The 22,848-nt window shown below is 39.4% G+C and overlaps 1 protein-coding gene across 3 annotated transcripts in view; it reads left to right on the forward strand.

Annotated features, from left to right (window-relative positions):
- Positions 1-22,848, forward strand: part of THRAP3 (thyroid hormone receptor associated protein 3) — a 76,764-nt gene that overhangs the window by 14,390 nt on the left and 39,526 nt on the right. For 2 of the 3 annotated variants that reach the window (XM_060019335.1, XM_060019346.1), the window contains exon 2: positions 16,272-16,380. The gene's annotated coding sequence lies outside the window, so the exon portion shown is untranslated. The remainder of the gene's footprint in view (positions 1-16,271; positions 16,381-22,848) is intronic. The other variant, XM_060019356.1, reaches the window with a different exon arrangement.

Below are 22,848 nucleotides of genomic sequence, written 5' to 3' on the forward strand. Positions count from 1 at the left end.
CATCCCCTTAGCCCACTTTATTTTTAGTGTTTATCATCACTTGGCATACAGTATATAGTTACTTGAGTGTATGTCTTGCTCCACCAACCACAAGATGAGAGACTTTCTCCTTTTGTCAGTGTTGTACCTCTAGTGCCAAGGACAGTGCCTGGCATACGTAAGTGTTCAATAAGTATTTAATAAGTTAATCTTTTTTTATCTGAATAATTGAGTTTTTTGCCTTTTTTATTGATTTGTAGAAGTTCTTTATATAGAGTCTGGATTTTAATCCTTTGTTTATGTGTATTGCAAATATACTCTCCTAGTATGTGGTTTTGTTTTGATTTTCTAAAGCATATAGACATATTTATCAATCTTTATGTCTATGGTTTATACTTATAACTTATTTCAAATCCTCTACCCGGAATTTGTACAAATATTCTCCTATATTTCCTTCTAAATGTTTTAAAGCTTTTCACATTTAATGTTTGTTTATATGCTTTTTTTTTTTTTTTAAGTCCACTTGGAGTTTATTTTGTGTGATGTGAGGTCATTGGTGAGCAGTTACATTGCTTATAAATGTTTTGGAAATAAGATGCATTTTGTGAGAAACCCTGTATTTAGGAGTGGCTAGGTGGCCTTGGGATTTTGGCATTTTGTGGAAAGAAGAGGTTTGCATCCCTAAAGGTGTTTGTAAATTGATGTTGGGTTAACATCAGCAAATTTACAAAGCAGTTGCAAATTTATTTCTAGAATTAGCAGAACCAGAATATATGTGGACATTTTGGGTAGAGTTCCAAAATTGCTGATAAGACTAAATTTCTTAATTTGTTTGAAAATAAGTTATTTGGCAGTACTCTGGGAAGTAGTTTTGATCTTTGTGTCAAACCTAGTAGCTTCTTCCAATTTGTAATTTAAAAAGGAAAAATACGAAAGAAAAAAAATCTCTGAAGGTGAATGTACTTTAGTAGGTTCTCCAGCATGACATGATCATATCCAAATTGGTTGCTGGAATAATGTCACAAATATTTGTAACAGATTATTCCGGCATCAAATTTAGTCTCTTTCCTGTTGCTTGTTTACAGATGAGATGAAATGTGACTCATTTAGAAGTTGGTTATCCTGGTCTGATGCTCTGGGTTAAATGGGTTAATCAAATTACTATTTTGGATAAATTTTTTTAGTGAAAGTAAGCAGTTATGGAAGATAATACTCTGAATGTACCATCCACTTTTCCAACTCTGAAATTAAGTTTTTTGGGAATTCCCTGGTGGTCCAGTAGTTAGGACTTGGTGCTTTCACTGCTGTGGCCTAGGTTCAATCCCTGGTCAGGGAACTAAGATCCGTAAAATACACAGCACAGCCGAAAAATAAATAAAATTAAGAGTTTTTTTGTGGATTGAAATTTCGTTTCAAATAGGCCTTTAGTGAATTAGATTTATTTATTTATTTATTTAGATTTACTTTTAGTTAGCATCTCCCTGTAGCTTCCAGTAGTGTAAATTTAAGGCAAATAATAGATAATTTAGGGAAGACATTTCATAAAGCACATTTAAACATTTTTTTCCTGTTAGATAATTAATTAGGAAGAAAAGTGAGAAATTAGAGCAGAGTGGATGAAGTTTGTGGTTTAAGGTTCTTTAACAGGTGAAAGGTAGCATGATGATGTGGAAAGAACCGGGACACACTGAGAGCTAAGGGCCTTTAGCTCTAGTTTTGCCTCATCTTCTTGGGCAAATCTCTTCCTTTATCTGGGTTCAGGTTTCCTTCTGTGAAAAGTAGTTGTAGTTTAGATAATGATCTCTAAGAGTGCTTCCAGTTCTTAATGCTTTGTGATTCTAATTCTAGTGAGATTTGTCCATAACTCTCATATGCTTCTGGGTCAGATTGGAGTGGATCATGGTCTCTTAATCACACGACTCTCTGCTCTTTGATTAAAGCTAGCTGTAGACTGACTCAGGGCTGCACACCCTGTACATGGTCTGATGATAATGAACTTTCTGTTTATTCTCCTAGTGCTAGGAGAAATAACAAATAACTATTTACAAATAACTATTTCAGTGAGGTTTAGAAACAGAGGCATAAAAGTTATAAACGTAGGTTGGAAGTTGTATTAATACCAGGGTCTTGGCAGATAATGATAATACTGAGCAGAGATAAACTGCTCTGTTGTATTATAAGCACCTTAAAAGGGCACAGATTTTCTGATTCATCTTTGTGCATTCCATAGTGCCCAGTGAAGGAAATTAACATTTATATTATTACTTGAATCCTTGCTATATTACTGTGCACTGTACTATGATTTAGGTGTTTTCCTCATTTAATCGTTTCAGTAGCTTATGAGATAGTGTTGCCCTTATTTTATAGGTCAGGAAACTGAGACTTAAAGGAGTCAAAATGCTTTAAAGTAGTTTTTTTTTTTTTTTGCAGTATGTGGGCCTCTCACTGTTGTGGCCTCTCCCGTTGCGGAGCAATGCAGGCTCAGCGGCCATGGCTCATGGGCCCAGCCGCTCCGCGGCACGTGGGATCTTCCTGGACCGGGGCACGAACCCGTGTCCCCTGCATCGTCAGGTGGACTCTCAGCCACTGCGCTACCAGGGAAGCCCTAAACTAGTTTTTATGTGACGCCAGAGTCTGTTCTCTTTATTGTCTCAGTATGCTGCCTAGCAAAGACATTATCCATTGGGTGCACTCAATGAATGTTAACTCAGTGAAATACTTGTGAAATGTTTTATGTTCATTGTTTTGGGTCTTTTTTTTTTTAAAGTATTTATTTATTTATTTAGGGCTGCGTTGGGTCTTAGTTGCAGCATGCGGATCTTTTGTTGTGGCGTGCGGGCTTCTCTCTAGTTGTGGCTTGCGGGCTCAGTAGTTGCAGTGGGCGGGCTTAGTTGTCCTGCAGCATGTGGGATCTCAGTTCCCTGACCAGGGATCCCCTGCATTGCAAGATGGATTCTTAACCACTGGACCACCAGGGAAGTCCCCCAACTAAATATCTTACTAATAGGACATCCTTAAGGCAAGGTAACATGTGGTTGGCAGTTGTGTTCCAAGGTAAAAAATTAAACCTGAGAGGGGGACTGGAAGTTGAGGATAGGGAGGGTAGAAATTAGGAAGGAGACCTCTTTTCATTATGTAGTCTTATACAGTTTGAAATTTTTACTGTGCTTGTATTACTAAAATGAAAAAACTAGGTAAAAAGAATTAAACATTTTAAGTTTGCTAAGGCAAATGAAACAGTTTAAGTTAATATCTCAAGTTCTATGATTCTGTACATGTTTTTACCATTTTAAAAACTGTGTACATGTGCCACAATATGGCTGAACCTTGAAGACATGCTAGGTGACGTAAGTTAGATGTAAAAGGACAACACTGTATGATTCCACTTGCGTGAGATACCTAGATTAGTCAACTTCATGGAGACAAAGTAGAGTGGTGGTTGCAGTGGTGGGGGTGTTACTGTTTAACAGGTGCTTGGTTTGTCTTGGGGAGATGGAAGAGTTCTGGAGATGGATGGTGGTGATGGTTGCATACCAGTGGGAGTGGGCTGAATGCCACTGATCTGCACTGTACGCCTAAAAATGGTTAAAATGGTATATCTTGTGTTATGTATATTTTACCATAGTAAAATATATATATATTATTTAGCTAGTATTTACTCATTTTGTTATTCAACACCGGGGAATCCAAAAAAAGGAGTTTGATCTGGTACTTGCCCTCAAGGAGCAAAATAGTCTAGTAATATTGCATGATTAGTATTTTTCAAGGAATAGATGCTTAAGTTGTAAGGAAATGGTGATAGCTTATAAAAAGTTGTAATGTGATAAAATAAATTCTGGAAAAGTAGCTGTTAGGATTTCCTGACAGTCTTACATGCTGAATAGGCCAGAGGATTCAGATGAGAAGGTTATAATTTTGCCCTGAGGCCCCTCTGCATAGCCTGAGAGCAAGATTTAAAAAATCACCTGTCTAGGTAGGAACTGTCAGGTACACAGATGGCATGTTGATCCGTCTGTCTCTCTTGTAAATTGAGAACCTGGGGCACAGAATAATGGTGTCATTTAGGGGTCAAGCTCATTCAGCCTGGAATGAAGTATAGGTTTGGGTTTGTTGCCAGAGTGTTCTGCTTCTTTAAGAGATTTGGAAGATGTAGTGTCTTATATTCTAAGTCTGCCATAAATCCAGGCTCTGAATTATCAAGAGAGAGAACATAATTGTTTAATGAACTTGTGACTATCCACACCAGCTAGTTGAAGTCTTGTTGTCTTTTAACTCTGTCATTTTGACATTGGCCTGATTCATAATTATTATTATTGAGTACTAATGGTGTGCTAAGCACTTTCAGTAACTTTATGCATATTAATTTATTCAATTTTCATAACCCTTTGTAGTAAGAACCAGTTTTACAGGTAAAGAAACAGAGATAGTGAGATTTAATTAAGAAATTTATCACAGGTCTAAGTCAGTTGGTGGAGTGGGAATCAATCAAATCTAGGCAGTCTAGTTTTAGAGCATGTGTTCTTTTTTATTATTTATTGGTTAGTGCTTTGCAGATTGCTTTGGGATGATGGATTACTAATTTTATTTGCTTTACTGTAAATTGCTGGGCATAAGTATTTAAAAATGACATTTTCTACTATTTGAGACCCTACAGTTTTGAGAATTACTGTTCATTAAGGGTTTACTCTTGTTTGGCCATTTGCACTACATGACTTTGTTAGGCAAGTTATGTAAATTGAATACAGTTTTTATAATACAGGTGTATTAGTGAGAAGAATGGGATTCTTTTGGGGGGGGATAACACTTCTTTTAATTGGGGTCCATAGCAATTGATGGCAAATGTCATCTGTTAATGATGAAATTTGTAGTGAGATTTTACAAATGTCATCTTTTTAAAAATATTAATTTATTTTTGTCTGCGCTGGGTCTTCGTTGCTGTGCGCAGACTTCCTCTAGTTGTGGCAAGTGGGGGCTACTCTTCGTTGTGGTGCGCGGGCTTCTTCTCATTGCGGTGGCTTCTCTTGTTGCAGAACATGGGCTCTAGGCTTGCGGGCTTCAGTAGTTGAGGTGTGTGAGCTCAGTAGTTGTGGCAGATGGGCTTAGTTGCTCTGAGGCATGTGGGATCTATTCCGGACTAGGGCTCAAACCCTTGTCCCTGGCATTGGCAGGCGGATTCTTAACCACTGTGCCACCAGGGAAGTCCCCATATGTCATCTTTGAAAACGTTTTTTCACACAGGTCCTGCCAAATACTAATCTTAATCCATGAGCATATGATTTTTTTTCGGAGCATATGATTTTAATTGAGCATATTTATCACTTGGAAGGCTTTATAGAATTCTGTTAGATTCTTTTCTCGATATTTGCTTTTTAGCCTGCCCTTAACACTGCACATTAATCATTTCCAATTGATGATTAGATGGAAGTTCCTTAGTTGTGTTTAGATGGATTTTGAAATATGGAGATTTCCTTTGCACTTGCATTGAGGAAATATAGTAAAACTGTACTTTGAGCTAAGAAAATACGTCTGCTTCAAATTTGTGTGGGACTGGAGATCTCATTGCTTGTTTTAACGTTCGACAGTACAGGAAATGAAAAAAGTAACCAACATTACTTGTGATTCAAACAATGTATGTTCATTTTAATTTGCTGTAGTATGTTTCCCATAGAAGTGCTGTTTTGTCTTGTTAATTTTCAAATGGATTTATTAAGAGACGTTATTAAGTGTGCAGCAAAAGCTAATTTCCAAAGCCATAAAGTATTCAGTAATAGTGTTTAAGGGTGATTCGTCTTCAGAAAAATTTCAAATTCAGTCTTTTGGGTTTTTTTTAGAGTATTTATTTATTTAGGCTGCACCGGGTCTTTGTTGTGGCATGTGGGATCTTTAGTTGTGGCATGTGGACTCTTAGTTGTGGCATGCATACTCTTAGTTGCAGCATGCATGTGGGATCTAGTTCCCCGACCAGGGATTGAACCCGGATCCCCTGCATTGGGAAAATGGAGTCTTAACCACTGGACCACCAGGGAAGTCCCTCAAATTCAGCCTTGAGCTTAAAAAAAAAAAAAAAAAAATCACAATAAAATTTTATGTCTGCTAAGCCATTTAACTGCTGTTTAGTAGGCAAGTCAGGATTCACCTTCTGTTTCTGACAGAAATTCATAGAACTGATGAATCCATTACAGCAGTGGATTGAGAGCAAATGAAGGTCACTCTTGACAATACTGGATCAATAAGCATGTGATACATTTTTTTTGCAGAATACTTGCTGATGAACAGTACAGTGAATAAACCATTTGCTTGAAATACTTTACATTTTCACAGGCTTTGTAAATTTGCCCAACTAAGCCCTTTTTTCTCCACACGTTTTTACCACCATTATTTGTGCACATCTTAGCAGATTCAGGTTCAGATTGTATTGAATTAATGTTCTCTCAACCTTTGTGAAAAGATTCTTGCCAGTGGTTGTTCCACACAGACTGTTTTGTTCATAGTGTTCAGTCACTTCAGACTCAGCGTTGACGTCACTAAACAACTGAGCAGTTTCAGTAATATCTGTTGAATCATCTAGAGCCATGGAACACCACTCACAATCATTTGCCTTTTTTTCAAAGTAAATTTATTTTGAACAGTTTGATTTACAGACAGTCTCAGAAAATAGTACAGGGTGTTCCTATATATACCCCCATATCCATTTCACCTGTTAACACCTTGCCTTAGTATAGTACATTGGTCACAACTAATGTACCAATATTGGTACATTGGTATATTCTTTTTTTTTGGTGTGTGTGTATATATATATATATATATATATATATATATATATATTTAACATCTTTGTTGGGGTATAATTGCTTTACAGTGGTGTGTTAGTTTCTGCTTTATACCAAAGTGAATCAGTTATACATATACATATACATATGTTCCCATATCTCTTCCCTCTTGCGTCTCCCTCCCTCCCACCCTCTCTATCCCACCCCTCCAGGCGGTCACAAAACATCGAGCTGATATCCCTGTGCTATGCGGCTGCTTCCCACTGGCTATCTACCTTACGTTTGTTAGTGTATATATGCCCACGCCTCTCTCTCTCTCGCTTTGTCACAGCTCACCCTTCCCCCTCCCCATATCCTCAAGTCCGTTCTCCAGTAGGTCTGTGTCTTTATTCCTGTCTTACCCCTCGGTTCTTCATGACATTTTTTTCCCTTAAATTCCATATATATGTGTTAGCATACGGTATTTGTCTTTCTCTTTCTGACTTACTTCACACTGTATGACAGACTTTAGGTCTATCCACCTCATTACAAATAGCTCAATTTCATTTCTTTTTATGGCTGAGTAATATTCCATTGTATATATGTGCCACATCTTCTTTATCCATTCATCCGATGATGGGCTCTTAGGTTGTTTCCATCTCCGGGCTATTGTAAATAGAGCTGCAATGAACATTTTGGTACATGACTCTTGTTGAATTTTGGTTTTCTCAGGGTATATGCCCAGTAGTGGGATTGCTGGGTCATATGGTAGTTCTATTTGTAGTTTTTTAAGGAACCTCCATACTGTTCTCCATAGTGGCTGAACCAATTCACATTCCCACCAGCAGTGCAAGAGGGTTCCCTTTTCTCCACACCCTCTCCAGCATTTATTGTTTCTAGATTTTTTGATGATGGCCATTCTGACTGGTGTGAGATGATATCTCATTGTAGTTTTGATTTGCATTTCTCTAATGATTAATGATGTTGAGCATTCTTTCATGTGTTTGTTGGCAGTCTGTATATCTTCTTTGGAGAAACGTCTATTTAGGTCTTCTGCCCATTTTTGGATTGGGTTGTTTGTTTTTTTGTTATTGAGCTGCATGAGCTGCTTGTAAATTTTGGAAATTAATCCTTTGTCAGTTGCTTCATTTGCAAATATTTTCTCACATTCTGAGGGTTGTCTTTTGGTCTTGTTTATGGTTTCCTTTGCTGTGCAAAAGCTTTGAAGTTTCATTAGGTCCCATTTGTTTATTTTTGTTTTTATTTCCATTTCTCTAGGAGGTGGGTCAAAAAGGATCTTGCTGTGATTTATGTCATAGAGTGTTCTGCCTATGTTTTCCTCTAAGAGTTTGATAGTTTCTGGCCTTACATTTAGGTCTTTAATCCATTTTGAGCTTATTTTTGTGTATGGTGTTAGGGAGTGATCTAATCTCATACTTTTACAGGTACCTGTCCAGTTTTCCCAGCACCACTTATTGAAGAGGCTGTCCTTTCTCCACTGTACATTCCTGCCTCCTTTATCAAAGATAAGGTGACCATATGTGCGTGGGTTTATCTCTGGGCTTTCTATCCTGTTCCATTGATCTATCTTTCTGTTTTTGTGCCAGTACCATACTGTCTTGATTACTGTAGCTTTGTAGTATAGTCTGAAGTCAGGGAGCCTGATTCCTCCAGCTCCGTTTTTCGTTCTCAAGATTGCTTTGGCTATTCGGGGTCTTTTGTGTTTCCATACAAATTGTGAAATTTTTTGTTCTAGTTCTGTGAAAAATGCCAGTGGTAGTTTGATAGGGATTGCATTGAATCTGTAGATTGCTTTGGGTAGTAGAGTCATTTTCACAATGTTGATTCTTCCAGTCCAAGAACATGGTATATCTCTCCATCTATTTGTATCATCCTTAATTTCTTTCATCAGTGTCTTATAATTTTCTGCATACAGGTCTTTTGTCTCCTTAGGTAGGTTTATTCCTAGATATTTTATTCTTTTTGTTGCAGTGGTAAATGGGAGTGTTTTCTTGATTTCACTTTCAGATTTTTCATCATTAGTGTATAGGAATGCAAGAGATTTCTGTGCATTAATTTTGTATCCTGCTACTTTACCAAATTCATTGATTAGCTCTAGTAGTTTTCTGGTAGCATCTTTAGGATTCTCTATGTATACTATCATGTCATCTGCAAACAGTGACAGCTTTACTTCTTCTTTTCCGATTTGGATTCCTTTTATTTGGTATATTCTTACTAACTAAAATTCATACTTTATTCAGATTTCCTTAGGGTTTTTTTTTTTTTTTTTTGAGGTACGCAGGCCTCTCACTGTCGTGGCCTCTCCCGTTGCGGAGCACAGGCTCCGGACGCGCAGGCTCAGCGGCCATGGCTCATGGGCCCAGCCGCTCCGCTGCATGTGGGATTCCCCGGACCGGGGCATGAACCGGTGTCCCCTGCATCGGCAGGTGGACTCTCAATCACTGTGCCACCAGGGAAGCCCCTTTTTTTTTTTTTTTAATTTTTAATTTTTTAAAATTTTTTGGCTGTACAGCGAGGCATGTGGGATCTTTAGTTCCCTGACTAGGGATCCAACCCACGCTCCCTGCAGTGGAAGCACAGAGTCTTAACCACTGGACCACCAGGGGAAGTCCCCAGATTTCCTTAGTTTTTACCTAATGTCCTTTTTCTGTTCCAGGATCTCATCTAGGATATACATTAAGTTGTTGTGTCTCCTTAGGCTTCTCTTGGCTGTGACAATTTCTCACACTTATTTTTGGGGACCTTGACAGTTTTGAGGAGTACTGGTTAGCTGTATGTAGAATGTCCCTCAATTGGGATTTGTCTAATATTTTTCTAATGATTTATACTAGTGTTATGGATTTGGGGGAGAAAGAACACAGAGGTAGAGTGCCATGTCGTATCAAGGAATACATGCTATCAGTGTGACTTCTTGTTTAGCTGTGATTATCTGGCTAGGTTTCTCCAAAAAATTACTCCCTCCCCTCCCTGCCACAGTGTGTACTCTTTGGAAGAAAATCGCTGGGCATACCGACGTCCACTTAAGGAGTGGAGAGTTATAGTCCACCTCCTTGAGGGTGGCGTATATACATAAATTATTTGTAATTCTTCTGCCTGGGAGTTTGGTCTTTTCTCATCCATTTATTTATTTATTCAGTCATTTATATCAATATGGACTCATGGGTATTTTTGTTATAATCCAGTACTTTATTTTGTTCTAATTTTTTTTTTTTTTTTTTTTTGCGGTACACGGGCCTCTCTCTGTTGTGGCCTCTCCCGTTGCGGAGCACAGGCTCCGGACGCGCAGGCTCAGCGGCCATGGCTCACGGGCCCAGCCGCTCCGCGGCATGTGGGATATTCCCGGACCGGGGCACAAACCCGTGTCCCCTGCATCGGCAGGCGGACTCTCAACCACTGCGCCACCAGGGAAGCCCTGTTCTAAGTTTTTGATTTTTACTATTGAGAGCTCTTTCAGTTGGACGGGAGTGTCCTTCTGACATACCCCCTTTATTGTGTGTGGTGGTGTTTTTTGTCGTTGTTTAGCACTTCCTCGCTTTCTGGCACTGTAAGATACTCCCAAGCTCATACTGTGAGTCCCCTCCCCCAGCCCTAGATTCAGCCATTTCTCCAAGGGGCCCTGGTTTCTTTTATTGGAGAATGGTATTAGAAATCAAGATCTGGGTGCTAGGTGTGCACATTGCTACTGGAGGGTTATTCCTTCCACATCTTCTCAGCTGACAAAGCAAGGAAATACATCTGTATACTAACATATATTCCATATACTTACAGAAATATCTAAGTATTTCTTATTTCTACATATCTTCATTTGTATCTGTATTAAGCTGGACATGAATTACTGATATCTCCAACTCTAATCCAGTACCTCATTGATCATTCTAGTCTCTTCCTTTTTTATCTATAATCTCCCTCTCCCAACAGTGAGAAACTTGGCTCTCACCATTTGCCATCCATTTACTCATTAGTTCCAGTATACGTGTAGTGTAGTGGTTTCAGGATTGTTAACCTGTACCCTTTAACAACTTTACAACTAGAAAACTTTAACAAGTAGAACACAGTGGTTATATGCAGTTCCTTTTGCTTTTTATCTTCTCATTTCACTTATTTCCATAGTTAACTTAGGTTAGCACCCTTCCTCTCCACCTGCCCTATTTTTTAATTGACTACTTATATTGCTCCCATTGTCCTCAACCCTTCAAATCAAAAGGCTAATAGTCTTAAACAAGTTCATTTTCTCGAGACACATTTTTTAGGCTCTTGCAGTCAAACATAATTTAATTAACTCACTATAGATAAACGACTTTTCTCCTTATGCTAACAGATACAACACTCACAAACTTACTTTGGTTGTAGCCTTATTTTTGTTTATTTTGTTTTTATGAAGGTTTTCTGTTGTGATAAGATACTCTGTTTTAAATTTTTAAAAAATTTCCAGCAGTTGGTTTCCTGTGAGTTGGGAATATTGTGTGAGTGCTTAGTTTGGTAATGTCGACACATACTGTGTTCTTGGCACAGCTATGGTGTCATTTCATAGTAAACACAATGTGTTGCCATCTAATTGGATTAAAAAAAAGCACCCACGCTCCATGTGTGATATGACAGAATACATGGTACTTGAAATGCTTTTTATTTATATTTATTTATTTATTTTTTAAATTTATTTATTTATTTATTTATGGCTGTTTTGGGTCTTAGTTGCTGCACGTGGGCTTTCTCTAGTTGCAGCAGGCGGGGGCTACTCTGTTGCGGCGCGTGGGCTTCTCATTGCAGTGGCTTCTCGTTGTGGAGCACGGGCTTCAGTAGTTGTGGCTCACGGGCTCAGTAGTTGTGGCTCACGGGCTCTAGAGCGCAGACTCAGTAGTTGTGGCACACAGGCTTAGTTGCTCTGCGGCATGTGAGATCTTCGTGGACCAGGGCTCAAACCCGTTTCCCCCGCATTGGCAGGCGGATTCTTAACCACTGTGCCACCAGGGAAGTCCCTGAAATGCTTTTTAGTTACAATTGCTTCACCACAATTTGTAGCAGCGCAAAGTGGTGAGACCACTGCTTTTAGTCACTTTTGCAACTACTCTGCTGTTGTAGTGTGAAAGCAGTTATCTATAAACAAATGAACCTGGCTGTGTTCCAGTAAAACTTCATGGATACTGAAATTGGAATTTCATAGAATTTTCACACGTCATGAAATACTTTTTTTTTTTTTTATTTTTTTGCGGTACGTGGGCCTCTCACTACTGTGGCCTCTCCTGTTGCGGAGCACAGGCTCCGGACGCGTAGGCTCAGTGGCCATGGCTCACCGGCCCAGCCGTTCCGTGGCATGTGGAATCCTCCCGGACCGGGGCACGAACCCGTGTCCCCTGCATCGGCAGGCGGACTCTCAACCACTGCGCCACCAGGGAAGCCCATGAAATACTTTTGATATTTTTCTACCATTAAAAAAAAAATGTAGAAATTTGGGAATTCCCTGATGGTCCAGTGGTTAGGACTCCGCACTTCCACTGCAGGGGCGCCTGGGTTTGATCCCTGGTCGGGGAACTGAGATCCTGCAAACTGAGCGGGCAGCCAAAAAAAAAAAAAAAAGAAGATAGGAACAGTAGAAACTATTCTTAACTCATAGGTGGTACAAAAACAGGTTGGGCTGTGTGACATCATTTGCTCACCCCCCCAAGCGAAGAAGGCCCTGTATACTGGACACGTTTGGAAGTATCTGTCTTTCTCTCCAAAACCATTCATAGTAATTTCACCAGTCTTAGATTCAGTATTGGTCCCTGGTTCATACCAGGGAAGCTGCTTGGAGCAAGACATTGCACAGTTTTCTGTGGTAAAACACTAAAGGTTTATTTGCCTAGCTGTAATAATCTTATCAATTCCTAGTATTTTTTTCAATGGGGAGTGGATAAGATTAAATTTTGTCATTGGCTACTTTGGGTTAACTTGAATAGAAGACACAGTCCTCTTTTGTTCCTATTTATTTATTCATTCATTTTTGGCTGCGTTGGGTCTTTGTTGCTGCCTGCGGGCTTTTCTCTAGTTGTGGGGCTTGTTGCAGTGCGAGGACTTCTCATTGCGGTGGCTTCTCTTGTTGCGGAGCATGGGCTCTAGGCATGCGGGCTTCAGTAGTTGTGGCTCACGGGCTCTAGAGCACAGGCTCAGTAGTTGGGGCGTGTGGGCTTTGTTGCTCCGCAGCATGTGGGATCTTCCAGACCAGGGCTCGAACCCATGTACCCTGCATTGGAAGGCGGATTCCTAACCACTGTGCCACCAGGGAAGCCCTTTTGTTCACTTTTATTCAACTTGATTTTGAAAGTAGACACATTAGTCCTTAAGTATTGTAGAAGCATCATGTGCCTTGTGGTCTTTTTCTTTTTTTGGCTGTGCAGTGCGGCATGCGGGATCTTAGTTCCCCGACCAGGGATTGAACCTGCGTCCCCTGCATTGAAAGGCGGATTCTTAACAGCTGGACCTCCAGGGAAGTCCCTGCATGGTGGTTTAAAGGATTAGCTTTAACCTCAGGTTCATAGGAGCAGACAAGGTCATCTTTGTGCTTCCTTATCTTATGTATTTCTCAATACAAGATTATCAGGGGTGCTTGAGGTGAGATAAAAAACATTTCAAATCTTTAACTGTAGAAAGTAAAAATGCTTTAACTGTAGGAAGTAAAAACTTAGAATGTTAGTGCTCACTCTTTGGATTTAGGAACTATGTTGTTACATAAGGTATAGTGTATGGAACGTGGGGGCATTCTGAGCTGCACTCTAGTCTAAGCCACTGCCGTCCTTTTCCTGGATAGTTGTAGGCAATATCTAACAATTTCTTCTGCTCTTGCCCTGTTAAGGTCTGTTCTACACTCAGCAGCCAAGATCCTTTTAGAACGTGATTCTGGTCCTTACTCCTCTGCTCAAAACAGTGCTGTGGCTGCCTACATAACCTGTAGGAAAGCCAAAGCCCTTACGATGGCTTGCAAGGCCCTTTCCATTCACCCATGTCTCTGACCTGATCTTCCAGCTGTTCCCTGGAAACTGTTGGCATTGCAGCCACTCTGTTTTTCTGTCTTCCTTAGATACACCAGGCATGTTCCCTCTGCAGGGTCTTTGCACTTGCTCTTTCCTCTATTTGGTCCCTTTTGTCTTCAGATAAAGTACAGCATACTGTTTCTGTTAATCTTTGCCTTCTCTGACCACAGTACATAAAAGAGTAACTCTTATTCCTCATGTGCTCCCATCTGCCCCTTAGAATGTAAGCTCCAGGAATGAAGAGATATTTTAAAAATTTATTTATTTTTGCCTGCGTTGGGTCTTCGTTGCTGTGCGCCAGCTTTCTCTAGTTGCGGTGAGCGGGGGCTGCTCTTCGTTGTGGTGCGCTGGCTTCTCATTGAGGTGGCTTCTCTTCTCTCGTTGTAGAGCACAGTCTCTGGGCGTGTGGGCTTCAGTAGTTGTGGCACGCATGCTCAGTAGGTGTGGCTTGCGGGCTTAGTTGTTCCAAGGCATGTGGGATCTTCCCGGACCAGGGATGAAACCCGTATCTCCTGCATTGGCAGGCAGATTCTTAACCACTGGGCCACCAGGGAAGTCCCTGAGGAGATTTTTAATTGCTGAATCTCTGTTGCCTAAAATAGTGCCTGGCAATGTAGTAGGTACTTAATAAATTTTTTGTTGAAGTAAGTGGACAGTTAAAATGGAAATTGTGTAGAAGGGAAAAAGATATATTGTCGGCAGTGCTGTGGTGTCCTTGCTAATATACTCTGACGAAAGGCAGGTCGGGAGAATGAGGCTGAAAAGCACGCCTATCACTGTCCCGATGACTCAAGCAGGACAAGTTTGGGGGTGCATAAAAATTGGTGGCAGGCGACTTAGGGCTTCAGGTGTCTCCTTGCTGTCATAGAAGGGCCAGAGCCTCAGATTTGCTTCTCCACCCATTGCAACAATGGAAAATTGAAGATTTGTTGTGATGAGAAAATTCTTGCCAGTGTCGAAGAGGTTAATTAATAGGGAAGAAACATGATGGGGTAGAAAAAGGAAGATTGTGTGTGTGTGTGTGTGTGTGTTAACTGGCTAGAATTTTAAAGGTGGATGTATTGGAATAGTTCTTTAATCAGTGCATTGTAGAGTAAGCGGTTCCCAGTTTTGTAGCAGTCATCGGGGGTTCCCTCAAGCTGACCGATGTCATGAGCCCCTGTGCCTCTGCAGTTAGAAACAGGGAAAGTTTTGGTTGATGAATTCCCAGAATGACTTGCAAGAATATATGCAAAAGTATTGTGAAAGAATGAGTTTTTGTAAGTGCTGTATTTTTGCTATTTATCAACTAAGCGAATACATACCAACATTGTCATTAATTTGCCAAATGGTCTGACTGAATAGTAATTTCATCTGGATAAGTCTTAGTTTTAACAGTAGGTTTTTGTTGCCTCTTTGTAATGTTAATTACCTGATAACCTTTGGTATAGGTCAAGAGTTTATTGCTTGTGTATTCAGTTTATTCAGTGGACACATATCAGTGTATATAGAGTTTGCAGCCTTGTGAGGTAAGTTGACGTATTAACAGACATAATGATATGTGTGTCAGGAGAACCATGTCTAGGGTAACAGAGAAGCAATACCTAACCCAGCCTGGGTGAGCCAGGGACAGCTTGCTGGGGAAGGAGACCCTCGTAAGAATGAGTAGGAGTTTGCTGAGAGGGGAGTTGAGGGCTCCCCACTACTGAGAGACTATAGCTTAAGGAAATGCATTCTCTTCTCTCCTGGCTAAATAGGCAAGGATTCAGCTATGTGCAAACCACAGGTTCAGAGAAAGCTAAGGTGGGTATCCTTGACTGAGTCAATGAATAAGTGAAAAAAGAGAAGATTAATGTCAAGACCGCGTCTTCAGATTATGTAATTTTTAGGTGCCTTCCTACTTTATAGTATTATGAATGAACGAAAAAACTTTAATCTAGGAGTGAGGACGTTAATTACATACTGAGCTTGCTGATCTTGGAACTTTGTTTTCCTGTTTGTTTGGGATAATACTACATTGCTTTGCTATATGGCCATGTTAGTAGTATTTGGATCTGGGAATATTTAAACAACTGGATCTGAAGGGTTTTTTTGTGCTTTGAGGGATGAGTGTGGGGAGTTACTTTAACTTGAAATGTATTTGTTAAATTTAGTTCAGCATACTTGAAAGTTTTTTGTTTCAAGCATCTAATTCTTCTGAAGTTATTCTCCAGGTTGAATTATGGAGTTTGCAAACTAAACTTGTATAATGCAAACCATAGCACCTGAAATATTGCCAGTGAAAGTATCAGGTTACAAGAGGAAGGTTTTAGCTTTCCATACTTTCCAACCTTACTATAGGAGGTTGGGTGGATGAAAATGGGTATGAGAGACCCTCAGGCCAGTATACTTTGGGAGAGAATCCTGTGTCCACTTGGAGTTAATTTGAGGGCTAGAGGAGAGTTTCTGCTTATAGATTCCAAGCATCTGTATTTCAAGATGCAGTCTGCAAGGTTTGGGTAGCTATTTTATCATTGCTTATTTCTTCTCATTCCAGAGTTGTATCCTGACTTTGTAAATTGGAGAAGCCAGCGCGGCACTGCCAGTATTCTTTGAGGTAGTGTCTGTTTGGGGTCTGGTGCAAGTCGAATCATTGTTCAAATAAGGTAAATGCATGGTGGTAAAAGGAACTAATAATAACTTCATTGGCTTACAGAGCCAGTCTTATGTTGTTTATCCAGAAAATTCCTTAATAGAAGTTCTGGGTTCTTATTAAGCAATATTTATCTTTCAGTTTAAAAAACTGAAATAGGCTGATAAAGTAGCCGCTCTCCTCTCTGATTCCATCCCAAGTTGTAGAATCAGCAGTTACTTTCTTACTTTAACTAACTTTTGAGTTTTTAAATAACACATGTTTATTCACTTGGACATACTGAAAAAGATCAGCCATAAACTTGACACATATACAGTCACTGTTAATAGTTCAGTGAACAGTCCCTTGTCATGCATATGTTACTCTGATATGTGTGTATATAATCAAAATTGGAGTTGTGTTTTTTGTCACTTGGTTCTTGTTAACAAGAAAAGTTTTCTCTGTTTGCATTTTTAAATGACTCATGGCATTTCATCATTGGATGTACCATATAATTTATCTAACTAGTTCCTTTTTGGTAAACATTTAGGCTTTTCTCTCATTTTTCCATGTGTTAGGTAACTGTGTGATGGACATGAATAAATTTATGCATACAGTTGATTTCCCCCCATAGTACAGTTTCTTCTCAAATTTTAAAAAACATTCTATATATTTATTTAAACCTTTTTTGTTTTACTTTTTATTAATACATGTACAAAAACCCTATACGTAGTCATGTCAGACCATCAGCTCCACAGGGCTTTTTATGAAAAACAGTCCCTCCCGCCCCTTTTTCAGTCCCTAGAAGCAATCATTTCCAACTCTTTACTGTTTCTTTTGGTATTACCTCTAAAATAATAAGCTTATTTTGCTACTTATAGATTTTTCAGTTTTGGGTATTATCTATTAACTTTCTACTTTGGATAGTGGTAGAATTCTCTGACCACCTCACATGTCCATATTTATTGTCACTCTGCTTGTAATTGAATTTTGGTTAGAGCAGTATTCACTGTTAACAGTATTAAGGTTATGTATAGCTTGTTCACAGACAAATGTCGTATGGTATGGTTAATTTTTTTTTTTCTGTACAACTTTTTGTTTTCTCTGTTGTTAATAATTATCTTTTTCTGGTCTGTTTTGTTTAGTTTCTATGTTCTTATCAGTAATTTCTTTCTAAACTCTACCCAGAAGTGTAAATTCTTCCTCAATACTTTAAGCATTTTGGTTATATTATAAATTTTATCTTAGAGATATATATATATATTTTTAAATATTTATTTATTTGCACCTCGTCTTGTGGCAGGCGGGCTCCATAGTTGCGGCTTGAGGGCTCCTTTTAGTTGTGGCTCACCAGCTCCTTAGTTGTGGCATGCGAACACTTAGTAGCGGCATGCATGTGGGATCTAGTTCCCCGACTAGGGATTGAACCCAGGCCCCTTGCATTGGGAGCGCAGGGTCCTAACCACTGCACCACCAGGGAAGTCCCCTTAGAGATATTTTCTAATCTGCTTCATTCTGAACATGTGCTCTAGGCAGCTGGGATGTTGTTATCACAGCATCATCATCCTGAAGATTTTTCCTACATTTTTTTGGTTTTGTTAATGGTAAGAAGAAGGAATCTAACATTTTGTATTAAGTCATTAATCAGTTGTCCCAACTATTCACTAATAATGTTTTTATTATTGTTGCCTTATTTCATCTTTAAATACTTAGTGATAACAAGCGTTTCTTCTCTCTCCAGACTCAGCAAGCAAAATATAATTGATATTTCCATACTTCTTATTTTTCACCATGTGGAACTATGACAGTTCTTCAAGAGACTTAAGTATTGGAAACTAGAAAACAAAGACTAGAAGGACATGTACATAGGAAGCCAGTTGCATAATTTAAAAAATAAGTATACTGGATTTTCCCCTCTAAGATCCTTTGTCTTTTAAAGCTGCTTTTGATTTTTTTGATTAATTCAGTCAGTAGACGCTTGAGTGCTTGTTACTGTGCCTGTTCTCTGTTGCTAGGGATAACCGGCAATGAGCAAGACAAACAGGACCCCCATTCTTTTTTTTTTTTTTTTTTTTTTTTTTTTGCTGTACGCTGTTGTGGCCTCTCCCGTTGCGGAGCACAGGCTCTGGACGCACAGGCCCAGCGGCCATGGCTCACAGGCCCAGCCGCTCCGCGGCATGTGGGATCCTCCCGGACCGGGGCACGAACCCGTGTCCCCTGCATCGGCAGGCGGACTCTCAACGACTGCGCCACCAGGGAAGCCCCAGGACCCCCATTCTTGAGGAGCTTACATTCTAGTTTGGGAAGGCAAATACGATAGTTTCATATTTCCTAAGTGTAGGAAAGAAGTTTGACTACAAGATAACAGTGAGGTGTCATTAGGTAGAATGCCAAGGAATAATACCTTTTCGAGTTAGGTGACAAGCTGAGATCTGAAGGATGAGAAAGGAGCCAACCATGCTTTAGACTGCAGAAGGGTGTTTGTTCATGTAGTGAGAACTGCAGGTATAAAGGTGCTGAGACTATAAATGCTTGTAAGTGTTCAAGGAACAGAAAGAAGGCCTTTGTGACTCCGGTAGAGTGATTGATTCGGGAGAGAGTGGTTTGAGATGATGTTGGAAGAGTAGGCAGGATTCAGATCATTTAGAATGTTGAAGTTATGGCAAGCTGGAGCTTTCATATATAAATCTGATGAATTCAGTTTTGTTCCTTTAAAAACAAACAAACAAACAAATACAAGATGTTACAGAAAAGAATCAGACCTATTTGTCTATGTAGTTAATATTGCTGTTCCTTATGAGCCAGAGAGGGGAGTTGCACTGATCATATGTATCTGAACTGAGTTCTGGTTCAGTGTCTGGATCTATCTGCGCTTGGGGTAGTTGAGTGGTCTCTAAATTTAGATAGCTTTGAATAGTGCCTTAATGAATTCGTTTTAGATTTAGAAGCAAAAGGTTGGGTTCTTGATTTCTTTTGTAGACTCAGGTGACTGGTAAGGTCCAGAATGATAGCAGATCCTAAAATTATTTTTGGTTTCTTATGTAGAGTTGTGTGCATATTTAAGACATCTCTTTTTTTTCCCCTTATCTGGTAAAGTGTAGATATAAATGGAAAGACATCAGGTGGTTATCTCAACAGGAAAGTCTTAGTGGATGAAGACTAGAAACTGCAAAAATAAATGATGAATTTAAAAGTGACTAATATTGGATAAGGTTCAGAACTTGAGCATTTGAAAAGACATAATCATTGTTGTCTTTTAGGACAGTGCTATCCAAGAGAAGTCCAGTGTGAGTCACATGTAATTTCAAATTTCCTAGCATCCACATTAAGAAATAAAAAGAAGCAGATGAAATTTATTTTAATGTAATTTAATATATCCAACACATTCTTATTTCAACATGTAATTAATATTAAAAGTCCTTAATGAAGTATTTTACATTCTGAGTTTTGTACTAAGTCTTTGAAATCCTGTATTTTATACCTACAGCTCATCCCAGTTCAGGCCAGCCACATTTCAGGTGCATGGTAGCTACATGTGTATGGGACACTGCAGCTCTTAGGGTTCATACTTCTGAAGGAATGGATAAATAGATATGATCTAGTTATTGAAAGTTATTGAAAACCCTGCCATGTTGTGAACATCATTCAAAGCAGTGATAGTTTAACAAATAAGGAAATAAATTTAAAAACATATATTTTTCCCTCTTCTAAACCTCTGTGTGATAGACTTGTTTGGGGAAGCTCATTTTATCCCCAAAAGGCTAACGTCTATAAAAGATGTCAAACAACTTATCTCCTAAGAGAGTTGTAAACAGACTTTATGTAGAACAAGCTTTATGTACAACTCCGTGTAAGCAGTGGCTTTCTGTGTATCGATGGTGGGATGAAGAGAGAACACAGTCCTAGTCCTTGGAATCTGTAAAGAATGTCCGTAAACCAGTGGATCGGAATTCCTGTTCTGGTTTCCTGAATAAGAATCTTGATAGATGGACTTTTTAAAAAGCTCTGTAGGTGATTGCAATATATACCACTGGTTCAGCCCAAGGTCTTAGTAATAATAACTTAATTAAAATAGTTGTGTGATGATTGGCTGTTAAACTTAGTTTTTAAAAAGGTTTATCATAATGAGAGCTGGAAGGAAGCCATAGGTGATTAGTTAACATAGCCTGTAGTATCTTTATTAAGTCAGGAAAGCTGAGAGTTCCTCTAAAAAATGGGAAGGATATATTCCCCAATGGTAACACATTTAAAACAGTAACTAAAATTGCTGTCAGCCTACCCTAGGGATATAGGAGAGGAGCCTCTGGGGTGAATCGAAGATTATTTAAGTTGCTGTCTGTGCTGTTCATTCTATTTCTCTAATGATGAAAGGTTAATTGCATAGATGATCCTGAGCCTAATAGACACCCATTGAGCAAATTCTCAGGAGAAGATGCCACAAGTTGCCTACATTGGGAATATTAGATGAGTAAGTTCTAAATGAAAGGCCCCTCAGTTTGCTGTTGATTTTTCCCTGCTACCATCCAGCAGCAAAGGGATTTATTCTACAAAGGTCAGGACCCTAGAATTTGACCTTTTTTTGCTTTTCTGCACCTCTTCAGTGCAACACATGCCAGTTTAGCTAATAAAGTTATAAAACACATTATTGTTCTGTGTAGGAAGCTATCTGATTGCTTACTAATAGCAGGAAAATAGAATCAGTGGTGAAATCTGTTTGCTCTCAGAGAAGTTCCTAAATATCTCCCTCTCACCACTCTAGGGTTGTAGCTAAACATAGCTTAAGGTGTGAAGTCACATGTTGAATGGCAGGCAGTTTACGTACACTTTTTAATTCCTGTGGCGGTCTTATGAGGTGTAGGTCATGTTTGGAAGATTGAGAGAGTAAGTATCTTGTCCAGCTAATGGGTGGAGGAGCCAAGATTTGAACCCAGTTATTTTTTTGGTGCCAAGCCACTACTCACTGCAGAACCTAGCCCAGTATTATAAAGTGACTCTCTAAGGTTCTCTTCCTTTGGGACAGGGCATTTCAGAATGATAATTTGCTTCAGCATATTCCCTCACTTACACACCCACTTTTATATGCCCATCTTGAAATAACATTATATTATGGAAAACACTAAATGAAACCTGGATTCTAGTCCTAGCTGTTTGCTTACTGTGTATTGGGATTATGGATCCTCTTTCTGCTGAGCAGGGATTTCCCAATTATCTATCTACTTTGGTCTTCTCATAATTGTGAGATGTGGGCACCATTACCTTGTCTTTTTTTTTTGTTTAATAAACTTTTTGTTTGAGAATAAGATTTACAGAAAATTGCAAGGATTGTACAGAATTCCTGTATTAGTTTGCTAGGGCTGCCATAACAAAGTATGACAAACTGGGCGGCTTAAGCAACAGCAGCTTATCACCCCACAGATCTGAAGGCTAAAAGTACAAAAATCAAGAGGTTGGCAGGGGCTTCCCTGGTGGCACAGTGGTTAAGAATCTGCCTGCCAATGCAGGGGACACGGGTTCGAGCCCTGGTCTGGGAAGATCCCACATGTCGCGGAGCAACTAAGTCCGTGCGCCACAACTGCCAAGCCTGTGCTGTAGAGCTTGCGAGCCACAACTACTGAGCCCATGTGCCACAACTACTGAAGCCCGTGCGCCTAGAGCCCGTGCTCTACAACAAGAGAAGCCACTGCAGTGAGAAACCCGTGCATTGCAACTAAGAGTAGCCCCCGCTCGCCACAACTAGAGGAAGCGCGCGCACAGCAACGAAGACCCAATGCAACCAAAAAAAAAAAATTTATATATATAAAAAAAAAGAGGTTGGCAGGATTGGTTCCTTCTGAGACCTGTGAGGGAAGGGTCTCTTCCAAGGTCTCGCTCGTCGGCTTGTATTAGATGGCTGTCTTCTATTTCTCTTCATATCGTCTTCTCGCCACATATCTCTGTGTCCAGATTTCCCCTTTTATAAGGATACCAGTCATATCTGTAAAGCCCCTGTCTCCAAATGAGGTCACTTTCTGAGGTGCTTGGTGTTAGGACATCAGTATATACATTTTAGGGTTAGGGAGACACAGTTTAACCTGTAACAGTCCCTATATTCCCTATGCCCAATTTCTTCTATTATTAACATCTTACATTAGAATGGTACATTTGCCACAATTAATGAACCAGTATTGATACACTATTATTAACTAAAGTGTAAGCCCTATTTTTTTTTTTGTAAGCCCTATTTTTAACACATAAAACTTCAATTCAGGGGGGGAATATGACTTGGAAAAGATTTCAAAATTAGTGACCTCCTTTCTGACTTTAGTACAAGCAAAAGAAAACTTCCCAAGTCACATTATGAGCCTGAAAAGATATTTTCTACCTATAATTACAACAGGATTTTCTTGTTTTCTGCATCCAGCAGAGTACTTAGCATGGAGTAAGTATTCATTAAAATCTGATAGAATGAACAGAAACATGCTCTCGGTACTTGTTGGGCCATGATATTTTTTTTTTTTTTTTT

This window comes from Delphinus delphis, chromosome 1, assembly GCF_949987515.2.
Source record: "Delphinus delphis chromosome 1, mDelDel1.2, whole genome shotgun sequence".
In the NCBI taxonomy this organism is placed as follows: domain Eukaryota; kingdom Metazoa; phylum Chordata; class Mammalia; order Artiodactyla; family Delphinidae; genus Delphinus; species Delphinus delphis.